The 16,088-nt window shown below is 40.3% G+C and overlaps 1 long non-coding RNA gene across 1 annotated transcript in view; it reads right to left on the bottom strand.

The window, feature by feature from the left end:
- The window catches only part of LOC115061320 (uncharacterized), a 41,816-nt gene extending 35,351 nt beyond the window's left edge, over nucleotides 1–6,465 (bottom strand). Inside the window, exons 1-2 of the long non-coding RNA XR_003842327.1 lie at nucleotides 6,432–6,465; nucleotides 476–687 (exon numbers count right to left, since the gene is read on the bottom strand). This is a non-coding gene — a long non-coding RNA (uncharacterized LOC115061320). The remainder of the gene's footprint in view (nucleotides 1–475; nucleotides 688–6,431) is intronic.
- Between the last annotated feature and the right edge of the window lie 9,623 nt (nucleotides 6,466–16,088).

Below are 16,088 nucleotides of genomic sequence, written 5' to 3'. Positions count from 1 at the left end.
CGCTTGTCCTGGTTGTCTGTTCTGCTCTCATTATATCTTGACAGATTAACTTCACTTCATTTGGCATGGACAGTCACTTGGACTCAAGATTTAATGGACTAGTGTTTTGTTGTTAAAGGTCAAATGCTACTGTTTCCTAGGAAAATGTGTTTTTCAGCCATAATGTTTTGACAGGTAAGGAAATTGATAGCTTGACATATCTGTCGTACCTATTTACACTTCCTACTAATGACCAATGTCTGAGTCTGAACTGTCAACTAAAAGCCCAAACCGCATAAGATACAGCATCTTTTACAAAGATTCTTCCTCTTTATGAGGCGTTTTCATAATAAAATCTCACACCATAGCCAGCAGTACACCAGAATATCTGATCGTTTCTGCTCAAGGCAAATGTCATCATCTCATCTCGAATCACCATGTGTGTCAAATGTGTGAAAACACATGAGAAAATGCTGGCAGGGTAATTCCATCTCACCTCAGCCTCTCCTCCTCCTTCTTTCGCAGCTTCATGTCCCGCTGGACTACTTTCAAGACGTGCTCCGCCTCGTCATCCGTCAGGCCCGACAGGTCCAGTTTCCGGCCCATCGTTCCCGGATTCACCACGCTGAGCTGCTGTTGCTGCTGGTTGAAGGCAGGAAGAGGACAGACACAGGAACTGCTGCTCTGGAGGCCGAGGCTGGAACAACCCTGGGAAAAGAGACACAGATGGGAAAATTTACAATATATGAATTTGTGGAATCAAGCCACTGTTTTTAAGCCTCACATTAGCCCCAGCATTCAGACTATCAGTATGGCTGAAAGGATTCTCATACACCGGATAGTCACATTTATTTATGGCTTTAATCACCCTCTATAAGCCAAGACACAACAACATCAATAGGCCTGTGGCGCAGCTGCTAATATAGAAGCAAGCTGTTTCGAACAGAGATCCATCATAAGAGGTACACCGAAGAGACATTATTTCACCATGCAAATAATGCTGAAATGTTTGCTTGCATAATTTGTGAACAAAATATATTGTGGCGCCATGCAGTTTCCTGCCTGCAGCATGAATCTCTATCTGAGCTTCTGAAAACTGAATGAGGGCATATTTCCAAACCAAAAGTGTAGTGGCTGGGAAGATTTTTCTTTTAACTGTTTAAGGTCATTGCTAATTTGATATTCGAACAAGGCCCGGAAGGAAGAAAATAAAAGAACATTTCCAAATAATGTTACTTTGCTTCAGCACGGTGGCATAGTGGTTAGCACTGTTGCTGCACGATAAGAGGGTCAAGGGTTGGTGGGGCCTTTCTGTGTGGAGTTTGTATGTTTGGACCCACTGTCCAAAGACACATGTTTGGGTTAATGGACTCTAAATTTTCCGCAGGTCTGAGTGTGAGTGTGAGCGGTTGTCTGTCTGTCTCTGTGTGTTGGCCCTGTGATGGACTGGTGACCTGTCCAGAGTGACCCTGCCCTCACCCTGCTGGATTTGCTCCAGCACCCCCCGCGACCCAGAAACGGATAAGCAGTAGAAGATGAATGTTAATTTGCTGTCCTATTAGTAAGTAAGTACTTTTGAAGTGCTCTGATATTTTTTATAGTGCCTTATGGCGATTTCCATGCCATTTTAATGAAGGTTACAATTGGCATCTACTGTTGGAACTGATTTAGAGAGGTATCTTTATCTGGGAAAATGGAAATAGTATTTAAAGGAATCAGTGAAGCTCAATTCAAACATACACCTAACAGAGGCTGGAGCATATATATTTGTTATCTGTTGAGTCTAACCATGATGGGAGAGCACTGGCAGTGGAGTGAGCACTGATGACTCAGAAGGCCAGACAATTATGTTGGTTCTATAATTGGGCCAATGGCTTCATTGACAGAGTACTTTCACTCACTTATCACTCACTGTCATGTCGGATAGGGGCCTGTACAAGGGCTGACACTGTCAAAAGTACGATTAAGTATTATCTTTAAACTTTAAGAGTACTATATTCTCTATGGATGCTACAACACCAACCAACACAGTAGTTGACTTCGGTCCCTGTAATGCACCTTTACTGTATGGCCATTATTGTGTAGCCGTAAGGGAAAGAAATTATTCAGGCCTTCTTTTCATGGTGATTGGTGTCAAGGTATCTGACTACTGTATCTGTGAGTGTCTGAAGGTTTAGTGACAAACAGTCCTGGGGGAGGGGGGTCAGAAAAGACACTGTACAAACAGCAGATCCACTTCTTACTTGTGACAGTTTGCAAAGAGATGTACACAAACGTGAAGAAATGAAGGCGCACACATCTATGCATCCTTCATCCTCCTTCAACTATGGCATGAATGAGCTTTGAGTCTATGACAGCAGAGTGTGGCCTGTTTCCAACAGAACAATCCACTTTATGTGACACTGATTTAAAACTCCCACAGCGCTTCAGTGCTTCTCCAGTTTGCTCACCCCTCACGCTGGAGATGAGTTGTAATGTTAACAGAAGACTGTCATGGTGGAATGAGTTAAAAAAAAAAAAAAATGCTGTAGCTACACATTTAACAGATTAAATCTGTCTTTCTTTCAACCAACAACCCCAATGTGGCGTGCGATTGCCAAAGAGCCATACTTTTATCTAGACAAGTTTCCTTTTATAAAAGTGAACCTGACTCTTAAGTTTCTACTGTTCACACAATCTTAATTTACATGTGAGCATATGTCAATACATTTAACTATCATAAAAATCTCTCAATTTCTATCTGCACACAGCAGCTACAGTAAAGTAGAATGAGGTTTAGTGAGAGACTGTGGCTATAGGATTGTCAGTAAAGTAGTATAGGCACCAGAGTTTCACAGGGAAGTCTCCACACCTTCATTTTCCTCCCTGAGTATAAGATAGACTTAGCAGCTGTGTGTGAATTGTCCAATACAGACATAATTACGCAATAAAAAAGACAACATATGCATTTTGGATACAAGCATGTCATGTTCAGGTGCCGTATTTGTTCTGAAATAAGATAAACCTGAAGCCATGTTTTTAACAACAAGTTCACCAAGATGGTATAACCAATAAAACAGTTTGATTCTTACATATTTTGCTCTGAAACTATCATAGTAGTGATTAATCTCTGTACAGCTATGGGCAGGGAATTATTGTGATTTCCATTTGCTTTATAAATTTACAATTGACTACATGTACCATTCAGCCACGTTTACAAGAATTAGTTTTTAAAACATATATTTAACTAAGAAGCCATCAGACTACAGGAGCAACATGTTAGGACTGTGACTTTAAGTGCTGAGAAAGAGAGAATGGCTTCAGAGGGAAAATGGGTCACACTGATGGATTTCTCCAGAGAATCAAAAGGAAACCTGTATTTTTCACAAAAGGCATAGCATGTGCATCAATCAACCACTTTCCAAGTATGTATACACCGACACCAAATCATCCCAAGTACACACAGAAACACACAACATCCCACATCATGCTGCAGAGCAGTCGGCTCTGCCTTTGTCTATCACCTCAGAAAGGTAGCAGAGGATGTGCTAGCTGACGACAAGGCCCTGTTGGAGCACTAAAAGGGCAGGTGCAGCCAAGCGCTAAATGAACTGCTTGTTTTAGACACTCCATCGGATCGGCGTTTTGCTGCAGCCAGAGGGAAGGAGATTGAGAATGGCTTTACTGAAATGACTGTTTGGACTAAAGGTGACGGTGGTGAAACGACTTTGCATAACTGCATTTCTAACTATTTGTGGGGGTCTGCAATGCAAATTCTACTGAGGTCGTCCTTTTAATGCAGTTTATAATATGTACAAAGTAGGTCACACACTCTGACAGCCTTTCTTTGACTCTTCGGGCCATTTCCTCTTCTGACGACCACATGACAGCTGAAACATAGGTGCTCATGGTGCTTTTACAACCTGCGATGTGATCACTATCTGTCAGGATGACATCAGGGAGATTTGTTGAGAGAGAAGAGAAACCACAAGGATGTGGAATTTAGATGTAGCGCAGCTCTCAGTTAAGGGCACATATACTGCAGTCAGGATTTCAATTCCACCAACTGCTCCACCATCTGAATGACTGTTAAGTAAGAGGCACAGCACATCGTGTGAACAGGCCTGCGATTAGCAATGAATTTATAAGAATATCAAACAGGCAAGGAACCTTACTCACACTTCACATCATTGAGGGCAGTTAGCAGAATGACAGCAGATATCACTTATAAAATAATATTGGTACCCATCTAATAGCTTGCATGTCTCGGTATGCAATTTTAAGCGGTAAAACCTTTTTCATCACCACTCACACAAACCTGCCATGGCTATGATGGATAGGGATAGCTACAAAATAAAAAACAAAGTAATGTCCCAATAAAAGTTAAATGAGCTTTTCTATTGCCATATGACCAACGTTGGCATCAACACATTTTGGTGTCGTCAGTAATGCCTAGCTTACCCTAACCCAGGGCAGACAGAAGGCTGCAGGAATTCAGTATCCAAACCTGACAAGACTGATAAACCAGGCTGGGGTAAGTGGTTGGCATGTGAACATCAGTAAGGAGAAAAGAAATGATAGAAATAGAAACAGAGCAAAAAAGGTGTTTTGACTGGTGTGTAAATGGCTTTTAGTGGTAATGTTGATTGTGTAGCAAGATCAAAACTTAAAATGGCACCTTTTAAGTCAGACAGTCAGTGTTCCTGTGGCCTGTATATTATTTTAACACGTGAAGTACACCAAACCATGTCAAACCGGGATAAGGACAACATGATGTCGTCATGTTTTTGTTTTGTTTTTTTTTCTGAAAAATGTTATGTATGTATCAAAATTCCAATTAGTACCAGCTGTTCTAAGATGATGTACCTTGAGTGTGTGACAATTGCCACAAATGGAGAGGAACCCTTAATCTAATTTCTGATGCTAATATTTGGACAATAGGCGACTGTCAGTCTGTTATTGCCTTCTAGGTTTTTGGAGCAGAGCAGACCCACCATTGATGCTATTAGCTCCACCTGTGCTCCTCCTGTTATGACAAGTGAAAGTGTTGCCTGTCAAACAGGCCTGTTATTTAAACATCCTTACGACAATGGAGTGCCCATTTTATATCCAAAGCTTTACCAAAATAAATGGATTCCTGTAATCCTCTGTCAATGTGGGCTACAAAATTATGGATATAAATGATTCATACAAACAAGCTTGGGTTTCAGACATCATCATCAGCGGCCTTTTAAACTTGCTCCATGTGACTGACATCATATTTGGTGAATCCACACCAAATCAAGACTCACTTTTGCAGCTGTACACAAATATTAGACAATGGGATTATTCAAAGTGTCTCTGGAGACTCAGTATAAATAAGAGCCCTTCATCATTTGTCACAGTTTGACATCTACCACTACCTGCCCAATTACAGCTGTATGCAGACCAAGAATGGGGGCTGGCTGATGTGCGAAGAAACACATATGCTGCATATTGTAAATGCAAACACATTTTAATCTTAAGTGTTAAAATGAAAACAGATGCTGATTGAATCTGCTTCTGAGTCAGCGTGCATGTGACCAAATGCTGAGAACTTTTCTTACACAAATACTAAGAATAGGTTGTAATTCTGGAGGAATGAGCTCTATTTTTCCTCAATTAACTACTCAGAAAAGCAAACTGATTCATCCAGTATGTGGGTGAGTGTATTCACTGTGTCGCCCTATAAAGCCTCGCAAGATTAGTCCACCTGGTATTGTGCTGTCAACAGGTGACAGTCATCCCCACAGAACAAAACAGCTGATATAAACTGCACTGAGCCCAGTTCACCTGCCTGCACAGCAGCTCAGAGAGGCTGCCAAATACGGATTTGCAGCTTGCATTCCTTTGGGGTAAAGGTTTCCTGCAGCCATGGCTCTGAGACAAAGCAGCCAAAAAAAAAAAAAAGGTGCTTGTGTCTCTATTCAAGGACACTTCTGTGCTTTCTGAACCCTTTGCTGCAGCCTGGACTGTGTCGAGCTGTGAGACACATTCACCTGATCACATCCACCTCACATCCCGCTGACATGCCGCATTTTTCCTCATTGGAAAGCAGCACCCACTCATCTCAGTCAGACTGCCACGCTTGCGGGGACTGCACCGATAACATTCGTGCAAAATAAATACTAATAGTAATTTAAAAAATAAATCCGTGGTGACAAATGTCAGCTTTAGCACTTGCTTGGACTGTGACTCCGGTGAGCTCTGGCAGCAAACGGCGGCTGATCTGGGGAGATTTTCAGACAAACGCGTGTTTTCTGGTTGTTGTTGTTGTTGTTTTTTTTTTTTTTTTGTCGTGGCATAAAGGTGTGCGAACACGCACCGAGCCTTTAAATCTCACATCCAGAGCAGACACCTGACACCGAGGCTCAACATAGCCGAGCCTCCATGAATTCCTGCTCCTTGTCACACACTAACATTCACCAGGTGAGCTGACGTGGAGAATCACTTACACGGGATCAGTGGGTGCAGGATGACCGCCAGTTACAATCTCTTTCACGTTATCCCAGATAATGATAAATAAATAGAAATAGAAAATAAAAAAAAAAAACAAACAAGAAGACGAGGAGGGGTGCGCCTCCCGCTACACCTGCCTGTCCCCCGGACACTTTTGGTTTGCCTGCCCCTCCGCAAGCCGGTCTATTATTTTTTTCCCCCAAAGCAGCAGACGCCGGAACCGCTGAATGGGTGATCACGAGGTATGTATTACACGGAGGGGAGGGAGGAGGGAGGGGAGGGGAGGGAGGAGGGAGGGGAGGGAGGGGGAGGGTGGGATTGGCACTTACCCCCGGTTCTTCCTGGTTTCATGGTGACAGAGCGCTTTCTTCACAGATCTGTGGGGGCAAATCTGCGGGTAGGAAATAGGAGGTGGTCGAGTCTGTTTCAGTTTAAATCCATTTTTTTCCTTTTCTGATGGTACCTGAACTCTAAAATTGGAAGAGTAAGATGATGATGATGATGATGATGATGATGAGGAGGAGGAGGAGGAGGCGGCTCTGTGTCGGTTGGCTTCTCCATTCATAAAGCCAGACGCAGCGTAATGAACACCAGAAAGATGAAAACATGCAGGTTGATCCAGCAGCAACCTCACAAATTCACCTGAAATAATAATAATAATAATAATGATGATGATGATTATCTAATTCATTCAATAGTTTTAACATTTTTTCTTCATATTATATGAAAGATAATAAAAACTCTGACGTTTACACACATAAAAATACCATAAAGTCCATCTCTGACACATTTTAATAATTTTTTCTTAATTCATCTGTTTGGCTGAGCAAGTCAAACACATTCAAAACATCTGAACTTAAATTCTTCTGAATAGCAACTGTCTTCCTGAGTTGTGGTCTGGCAGAGCATCAAAGATGATGCAGATCAGAGAGCTGAGCGGAGAAAGTAAACTTGGCTGTTTGTTCTCTTTATTAGTGCTCAGCCTTCAGGGGAAAATGCTGACAGCGCGGCACTTTCTGAGCTGTTGTACTTGCTCAGCAAGGCAAATTTTGGCAAGATAAAGAGCTCTCCTAACGCTGCAATTATAGGCTGCTTTGTAGAGAGGATAAATCAAGATGAGCTGATGTTTTCTTCATCCCAGGTCTACTTAATGTTGTATTTTACTGTACTGCCAGGAAAACAGTTTTAAGTCGTATATTCTGTATATTAGATTCTGCTTTCGCTTACAAAATGCCTCCATGAGTCACTGTGATCCTAAGTGCCCTGCTCAAGTCACACCCTTAAACTACATATTATATTTACAGAGTCTTTGCCATGCTGCTGCAGCAGCAAGTCCTCCTTTCAAACACAGATAAAACAAATGAGCTGCAAATATTTAAATCCAGGGAGCACACAGTCACTAAGTAAGTGCATCTACATGCAACGTAAAAAAAAAAAACGTGATCACAAAGTTGACGTATAGATCAATTGCAACACTTTTCATTCTAATATTTACCTTCCTGTGCCAGGTCATCCAGGTTTTTTCCTCTTTGCTATCATCCCAAGCCTGCACAGAAGAAGAAACTTAAAACAGGTTTAGGCACACTGGGCCGCGAACATTTACTGCTAAAAGATAAATGGCATCTTTTAGAATAAGTGAGAATATTTCAGATTCTAATCTAATTGGGTGTTTGTTTGTTTGTTTATTTTTTTATGATATTCAGTATTCTGAAGCCCAGTGTAGAAAAATGTGGTTGTGGCAGTAATTGCTGGAAGGTCTCAGCCCAGGATTATTAAAATCTTTAACTTAGCAAGTTAAAGCAACTTGGCAAGCAACTAAGCAAATTTGACTGCATAGCGGATGTTCAGTGATGCAACTTAAAATGAGTATGCTAATTATGGTTGAGTGCTCATTGCTTGGGAGGTTTAAATAACACATGTCTGGCCTGGTAAACCTCTGTTTTACTTGGTTTGTCCACAAGTTTCCCTTGAGGAAATTAACTTTTTTTGTATTAAATATAGCTGCATCACTTGGGCTGCCAGTAGACTATAACAACAACAAAGGCAAGGTGGAGGGAACTTGAGGCTGACTTTTTTTTCCACAGACTTTAATGAGAACGACCTGCAAGCAAGAGAAGGATGAAAGAAAAATGGAGCAGTGTTTGCTATCAGATGATATGAAGAAAAGAACATTATACAGCTCCTTTAAGGCAGTTTTGCATTGTAGGTCAGTACATAGCTGCAGTGTGAAATCTAGGGTCATTCTAGGGTTCCACGTCAGCAATCCTCCGGTCACAAGCGTATTTTTATAACTTTAAGGCAACTGCTGGTCATATATATGCAGTGAGTAAAGCTTATTAAAAGCTTCATGCGCCAGTAATTCTGGTGTTCATGCTTCATGCTCTGCTGCTGAGTCACTGGCAATATGACCCTGCATTTACATCTGCAGCTCTGAGGTGAATAAATTTATGATCTACTCAACCTGTGGCTTATTTGTTGGCCTTTTCCTATTTCCCAAAAGACAACATGCAGTAGGTTTTGATTACATTTGTGCCATGGGTTTTTCTTTTAGCTTGTTACAAGGGAGCATGTGCATTTGTCCTCTTTAGTAATCCCATGAAGCTCACACATGGGAACAGAGGGAATATTCATGTATTCAGTAAGAGCCGTGTAAAAATGCACTCAGCAGGTCAGCATGGCATGCCTTGATACGTATCAGCAAAGATTTTCTTAGTGTGGGACGCTGCAACTTCTGTCAGAAAGCTGATTGCTAGATTGTAAGATTATGTGTGCCAAGGAGAGCAAAATATTGTGGACTTTCTGACTGTATTACAGACTGGAGGTGCAGTGATCCAGTGCGGCACATGTGCATAATGTCTGTAGGTCCCGTCTGACTCGGTAGTCTTGTGTTTTGGAGAGAGATTATAGCTCCCCAGCCTAAATGTTGGCTTTGAGGTTATTTTCTCTGTGGGCTTCACTGCACAATATATGATCTCGTCCTTCAAGCAAATGTCAGCCTTCAAAGCTACGCAAATGGTCCATGAATCATAAATGTATGATAGCAGCCAATGCAAGCTGATTCATGGATGTTTTGTAAGTGAAATTTGTAACAATGATTCTTTTGGAAGGGTGACAATTTGTATTATTAGTATAACTTTTTCTAAACAGCACCACCCACCAGTCAAGTATTTGCCCACTGGACAGACAAGATAGAGGAAAAAAACAGCCACCAGGGGGCCTCCAAAATGTGAACTGCCATTCACTTGTTTTGTCCCACAGTTGTTATACACTAAATTTGGTGAATAGTGCCAGATAGACACATTAACACCAAAAAAGCAGAAAAGACAAACAGACATAAAAAAAAAAACCTACTTTTAGGGTGATACTGAAATGCTTGTGGGTTGTGTCAAAGAAATTTGTAGAATGAGCAAAAATCCAAATTGTGCTCATTCTACAAATTCCTGAACATATATCATGATCTTATGTTTAGGAACCAGTCCGGCATTTTACTGAAAAGACTGATCTCTCATGTACAATCAACTCTATAAAACACAAATGGTTATACATGTTAAACAAATCCAACAAATGTTATTATTGTACAGTCATTGTTAAACAGTAAAATGTACACATTTCTGTAATTTATTCAGCTATAAAGTATTAATGGCCTAAAATACCACAGACCTTGGGGTCAGATTATTGATTTTGGATTAAAGTGCCTGAATTTAATGCCACCATAATGTGTCTGATAAGCCTACTTTCCGTCTACTAACACTAAGACAAACACCGTATTTCTCTCCCTGCACTAGTGTAAGCTTGCTTAGTCTTCAGCTTATGCCGTTTAAACATACATTGTCTAGTATCTGTCAGTGACGAGGTAGAGGTGAAGCCTCTGCCTACTCAGCATGACTAATTGCCCATAAGTGGCTATTGCAGCATTGGAAACAAAGCATCACAAATACCAAACAAACATAGTGAGTCATTCCATGCATTGTACTGTTATTCATAGCAAGTGGTAAGAAGAATACAAGGTGTAAGGATAGGGAAAAAAGCACATGCCTGTTAGACGTAACTGGATGTGGCATTTTTTTATATGTATATTTGATAAATGCTTTTTAGAAATCTCCAGGCTCCGTGGGGCTTTGATGATGGAGTGGAGTCATGAAGTCATTTCCCCTCTTTCAGCTAATAAACAAGCACTAATTGTCCTCAGGGTTGAGTAATGAGTTAAAGTAGGAACTGAGGAAAATCGCATCCATGATGGAAAACAACTGCTTTATCTCCTGGATACGCTGGGCAAAGCTACAGCTATGACCATCAGAACAGTACAAGGATGCAAACAGCCAAAGAAAGATGGAACCAGTTTGCTCTGGCGCTGAAAAATACCCGCAGAGCAGATGTTCATTAAGACTGATTTGCATTTGAACACGAAACAAAATGCAACACATTAGTATGGCAGTATGCGGAAAATAAAGTATAACTGTCTGGACACGAAGCTGCAGGGAACACGGGGCCAAAGCTTTAAAGTTTCTCAGTGTCTGAATGTTGTTCTTTATGTGGCAAATTCCCATTTGATGTTGGTTTTCTCATTCTTTGCAAAGCTTTTTAGATTAGCACCCACTCCTAAAGATGTTCCTTTGAGCTTCCAGTTGCCCCAAACTAATTCTTTCCTCTTCCAGTGTTTGGAAACCACAACATATTGACAGTCTGGTCAGTCCCCTTCCAGACTATATTAGTCACACAGAACAGAAGCCTGCCCTCGGCCCCGCCGCCCCCGACTCATTTTCACCTGTTTACACAGGAGGTGTTTTTCTTTAAAGCCACTCAGGTCTGTAGAACATTTCTATGACAGGTCTGAGATTCAGCAACATTTCATGTTTACTCATACGACAGGCGAATCAGCACTTCAGCCAAGTGTATGATTTAAGCAGCCAATGAACACACTGAGAAATATGACTAAATGAAAGGGCTCGCACTCATCATATTTTCTATTACTGAGTCAAAAGATACATTACATTATTCCCCACAAATCTTTCAACCCCAAAGCATACTGTTGTCATTCTAATGATGCTGAGGTCGTAGATTCACAGTGGACTATGTGTTATGTAACAGGGATCATTATAAATGATAAATCCACAGAGAATTATCATTTGACTTCCTCAATTCTATGAATCATTTTAGCATCTTTCAACTGTTTTCTTCTTACAACCCACAACATGACTGTTTTGGTTCAGTCACCACTCACCTGTATAATTTCTAACAGCAGCTGGTTAAAGTTGAAAACCTCTGATAAACCCACTATGTTACCCGCTCAGCACCAAAGAGCAGTGGGGCATTTAGACACTACCATCGCGGCGATCTATTATAGGAGCTGGCAGAGATAAAATGCCATCTAATACCAGTTTTGAAATCGGCCTGATGTGGTCAAGTAAAATGATTTAGACTTCAATTCATCCTGAATTCATGAATGGGACTATGCCTATGAGGCTGTATCTGGAGGAAGATGTACCACATCGTTCCCGTGAGACTAAACCTGACCAGCCCTTGTCTCACCCAGATACACGTATGGCTGGCTCTTTCCTCTCGTCAAAGGCTTCAACCCTATTTGGCATTGTTTGAATCCAAGTCATTGCTGCCATGGTAACCGAAGCAGAGAGAGGATGGGATATAAATGAGAGATAGTGAGAGGGCACGACCCGCACTACGTGACACTCTTCCATGATGTCATGCTTGGTGTATTATGTCTGAAAGAACAATGACCGTTGTGTTGTGATAATGACAGAATAAGTCGTATTTAATTGATATGAATTGAAGTATAAATATAAATGATTCCACAAAGATACAACACATATATGATATGAATATCTTTACATCTTCACACAGTTTGGAAGTTATTCTTCAAAGAGTACATAAAATAAAATGGAGAACTGCTTGGCAGAATAAGCCGTTGGAAGGTTTGACGCCACGTAAGCTCAAAGAAAAGCCATCTCAGGAACCAAATCTGAGCTGACCAATCAAACTAAGTGAAATTTATTCAGTTTATGTGACTTCACCTGCAAATTAAGGCTATCAAATGCAATGCAAAGGAGCCAAGTAAGCCTGAAAGACCTCTTAAACCACAAGATTCATTTTGAAGGCAGAGACGCCATCAAGAAGATTACAGTAAACCAATTGCATTTAGGGATTGGCAGTTTTTATATATCAGCAAAAGCAGATGACTTATTTTCAGTATTGAGAATAGACATATATTTTACCCAATATTGATGTTCCATCAGTGTCATTTGTTTGTTATAAATCATCTAAATTACAAATACATTTGTGTAGTTTTTAGTTGAAAATTTGGCATGTTATAGCATGTCACCTTTTTTAAATACAGTTCAGAAAAATATTTGATACAATAAAAACAATTAAACAATTAAAACAACTGTAAAAAAAAAAAAAAAAATCTTTAATAAAATTACCCCAAGAAACAGAGAGTGCTTTGGAAAGCTTTCTATTTACAGAGGTGACATGTTATAAGGTGTATCTCTCTTTCAGTCTACACTGTCTGTCAACGCATGATGAGTGGAAACCCAATGTTTCCAACCTCAAAATGAATTATGGCATCCATATTTAGGATTTCCAAGATATCAAATCCATTTCAAAGTAATAAAACGGTTCAATCCAATAAATCATGATATAAACAAGAGCAGCAGAGGAACGTTATTTCAGCAGTGTGCTAGTTTCTTGAAATAGAATAATCATTGACTCTTTATTATATTAGAGATTCCTACTATTTCAACACTGTGTTTATCCATTTGAGATGTCACAGAGCCCCCAGATACACTACCTTTTGGTTTAATTGGTTATCTACAGAATGTTTTATCTTCCTGGGAGCTTTGATGCCAAATTGATAAGCTATGGTAATTTGTAGATGGGTCAAAAACTGCTGTGGGAGTAAAGCAGTGTTTCATCGCTCTAGTGTGGGAAAATGAGGGCTGTGATTGCTAAGTGCCTTTTTACTCAGTGAAATATTGTGATGGGGGGGACAAATTACCTTGGTAACTGATGATATATTTAAGATTCCCTTTGAGTCAAATGAGCACTCCTCTGCATGGACTCCTAGCCAAGGACATTCTGTAAATAGAAAGGGAAATTTAAGGAGCCAGACAATAATCCCTGTTTATTCAATGACAAATACACAAATTGCAGCAGGGTGGTCCTGTTTTTCCTCAATCCTCATCCATGGCTTCTGCCATTGTTTCCAAATGAGAGGATTGAAAGCTTAGTTGCTTTTTTTCTCCTTCACAACTTTAACAAAGCTCCTGCAGGAGGAGATTGTGCTTTAGAGGAGTATTTATTTGGAATCTGACCTTTAGGCCTGTCCGCTTGTACAGACACAACGGAAGAAGGTACGTGTGTGCTAGTGTCAGATTTCTCAGGCATCATACACACATAACATGCCAAATGAAGGCTTCATTTTTATGCACACCAAGGATAACTGACTGCTGTATTATTGTTTTGCTCATTTGGAAATGTCCCCTATGCACTGCAAGGGTTTAAGTAAATCTACTCAGACTGGCTGTTATTGTTCTAGTGTTCACAGTCAAATGTATAATCCACAGATTTTTTTTCATTTATAAAGCACTGAGCCTTATGAAGCGCCGTCTGCACCGAGAAGACCATATGACTTCTTCCAGTATCTACAATGAAGGTTATGTCCGCTTCTCCAATGATTTCACTGTGTTCACTGGAAGACTACAAAATAAATTTTACAGAACACACTGCTGCTTAGAAAGACATGCTTAAGTAAGAAGGCAGGAAATGATTTGGAGATGTTGCAATGGGCAAAAAGGTTTCCTGGAGATTTATGAGTCTGCTATATAAACATACAGAGACAAGAGAAAAGGAAGACAGACTGCAGGGAAATAGCAGGAATGACCGGAGTCATTCCGGTCAACACAGCAGGACATTGATGTGTCCTTGTTTGCTAGGATTAATAAAGTTAGTACATGGGTTGTTTGGGGTTTATTCATGCAAACGATGAAAAGGAAAAAAAACCTTTGCTGTACTTTAGGCTAAAGTTAACTGGCATTTACATTTTATGCGGCTGTTTCCTCCAGCTCCCAAGCTTTATGCTCATCTACAGTGTCTCCAGGCTGCTGAATAAATCGATTTCCTCTAAACTTTCCCTGAAAGTTTAGCGGCCCAAAAAAACTTTTCCCATTTCGTAGATTCCATAAAGTAGTTACTGCCTATCTGCCTCCCTGTTTTCTCTGTCAGACGCTTAGTGGTATCACTATGAAATAATAGATGAAGTTCTGTGAGAAAATGAGAGAACTCTTCAGAAGGGGAGTGGATGGTTCCATTATATGAACCAAAATAACTCACAAATTGTATCAATGAAAGGCGAGAGGGAAACATTCAGGATTTCATTTTGTCCATAGTACTGTGACAGTGAAGGCTGCTGTAATAAAATATGGTGGAGGCAGCTGATATAATTGGCAGGGTTGCCGACTGCCCTGCAAAATAATCCCATAATTAGAAACTAAATACTGTGTTCTGCATTAAACTGAGACACACTTTGTCTCATATATTAAAGAATGAATTCAAATTCTTTAACCTGGTATTTATCAGAGATAAATGCCAGGTTGGATCCTTAGAGGAGGGCAAATAACCGTCTTCTAAGAAATTCTCCTATTCTGCCTCAGTCTCACTGACATGTCATAGTCAAAGACACAAACAGAGAATGAGTTTCTCATTGTGGTCCTGACTCACGGCCAGTGTAACTTGGCCAATAATTGTGTTGTTTTTGCTATTTTTCTACATGGAGCTTAAACAGAGGAAGCTTAGAAAAACACAGCAGGAGGCAAAGCCTCTGGAATCAACCTGGTCACTGGTAACCAGCAACCACCAAAATACAGATTGGCTATACTCTGTTAACATTTCCTGCAATTGTACCATTTGTTTCATTTTACCCTCACTAAAAAAGTATCAAGGATTTGGCTTGATGGCATGATAAACCTGCAAAGTAGCTCAATAGTACTGACTTTCTATCTTTGAAGCATATTTTAGGTCAATTATCTGCTCAGTGATTTATATTCCTTTCCTCTGCAAGACTGCACCAGTGATTTTCAGAAAATAATTCCAACTTTAGTATGTGAAATTCATTGCAAACACCTGCGCAACTTCTTTGCCAATAATCTTTACCAGCAGCTAGCATCCAAATATTTGTATAACTGCCATGTTTTGGAAAAAGTCAGCATTTCTGTGTCTGGTTTACTAAATATTTTCCATCAGTCATGTTTCACTTCTTCACATCTTCCAACAGGAAAACAAGTCGATATAAGGAACTCCAGGTATGTTTGTTTTTGTTAGTTTATGCTTGTAGAAATGCTGACAACCAGTGAGTTAGTCTGACTGATGTTTCTCTTTGAGACAAAAAATATAAACAAATAATAAAAACTCTGATTGGATGTGTGCCAAACAGTTCTGTTATATTCAAGCATTCACTGTGTGTGTACTGATTTCAGGTCAGATTGTGTTCAGTGTTTTTTCATACAGCATCATCCCCATATACGGAGGCAGCAGTTGAAAGCAAGCTGCTGATGAATGTCACTTCACATAGCGAGGACGGCTGAGGAAGACTGCGGATGGCGATTTCATACAGTTAACTCAGTAAAATGCTTTTAAAATCG

The sequence above is a fragment of the Echeneis naucrates genome, chromosome 20, assembly GCF_900963305.1.
Source record: "Echeneis naucrates chromosome 20, fEcheNa1.1, whole genome shotgun sequence".
Classification (NCBI taxonomy): domain Eukaryota; kingdom Metazoa; phylum Chordata; class Actinopteri; order Carangiformes; family Echeneidae; genus Echeneis; species Echeneis naucrates.
This window is presented reverse-complemented; position numbering and strand designations above follow the sequence as displayed.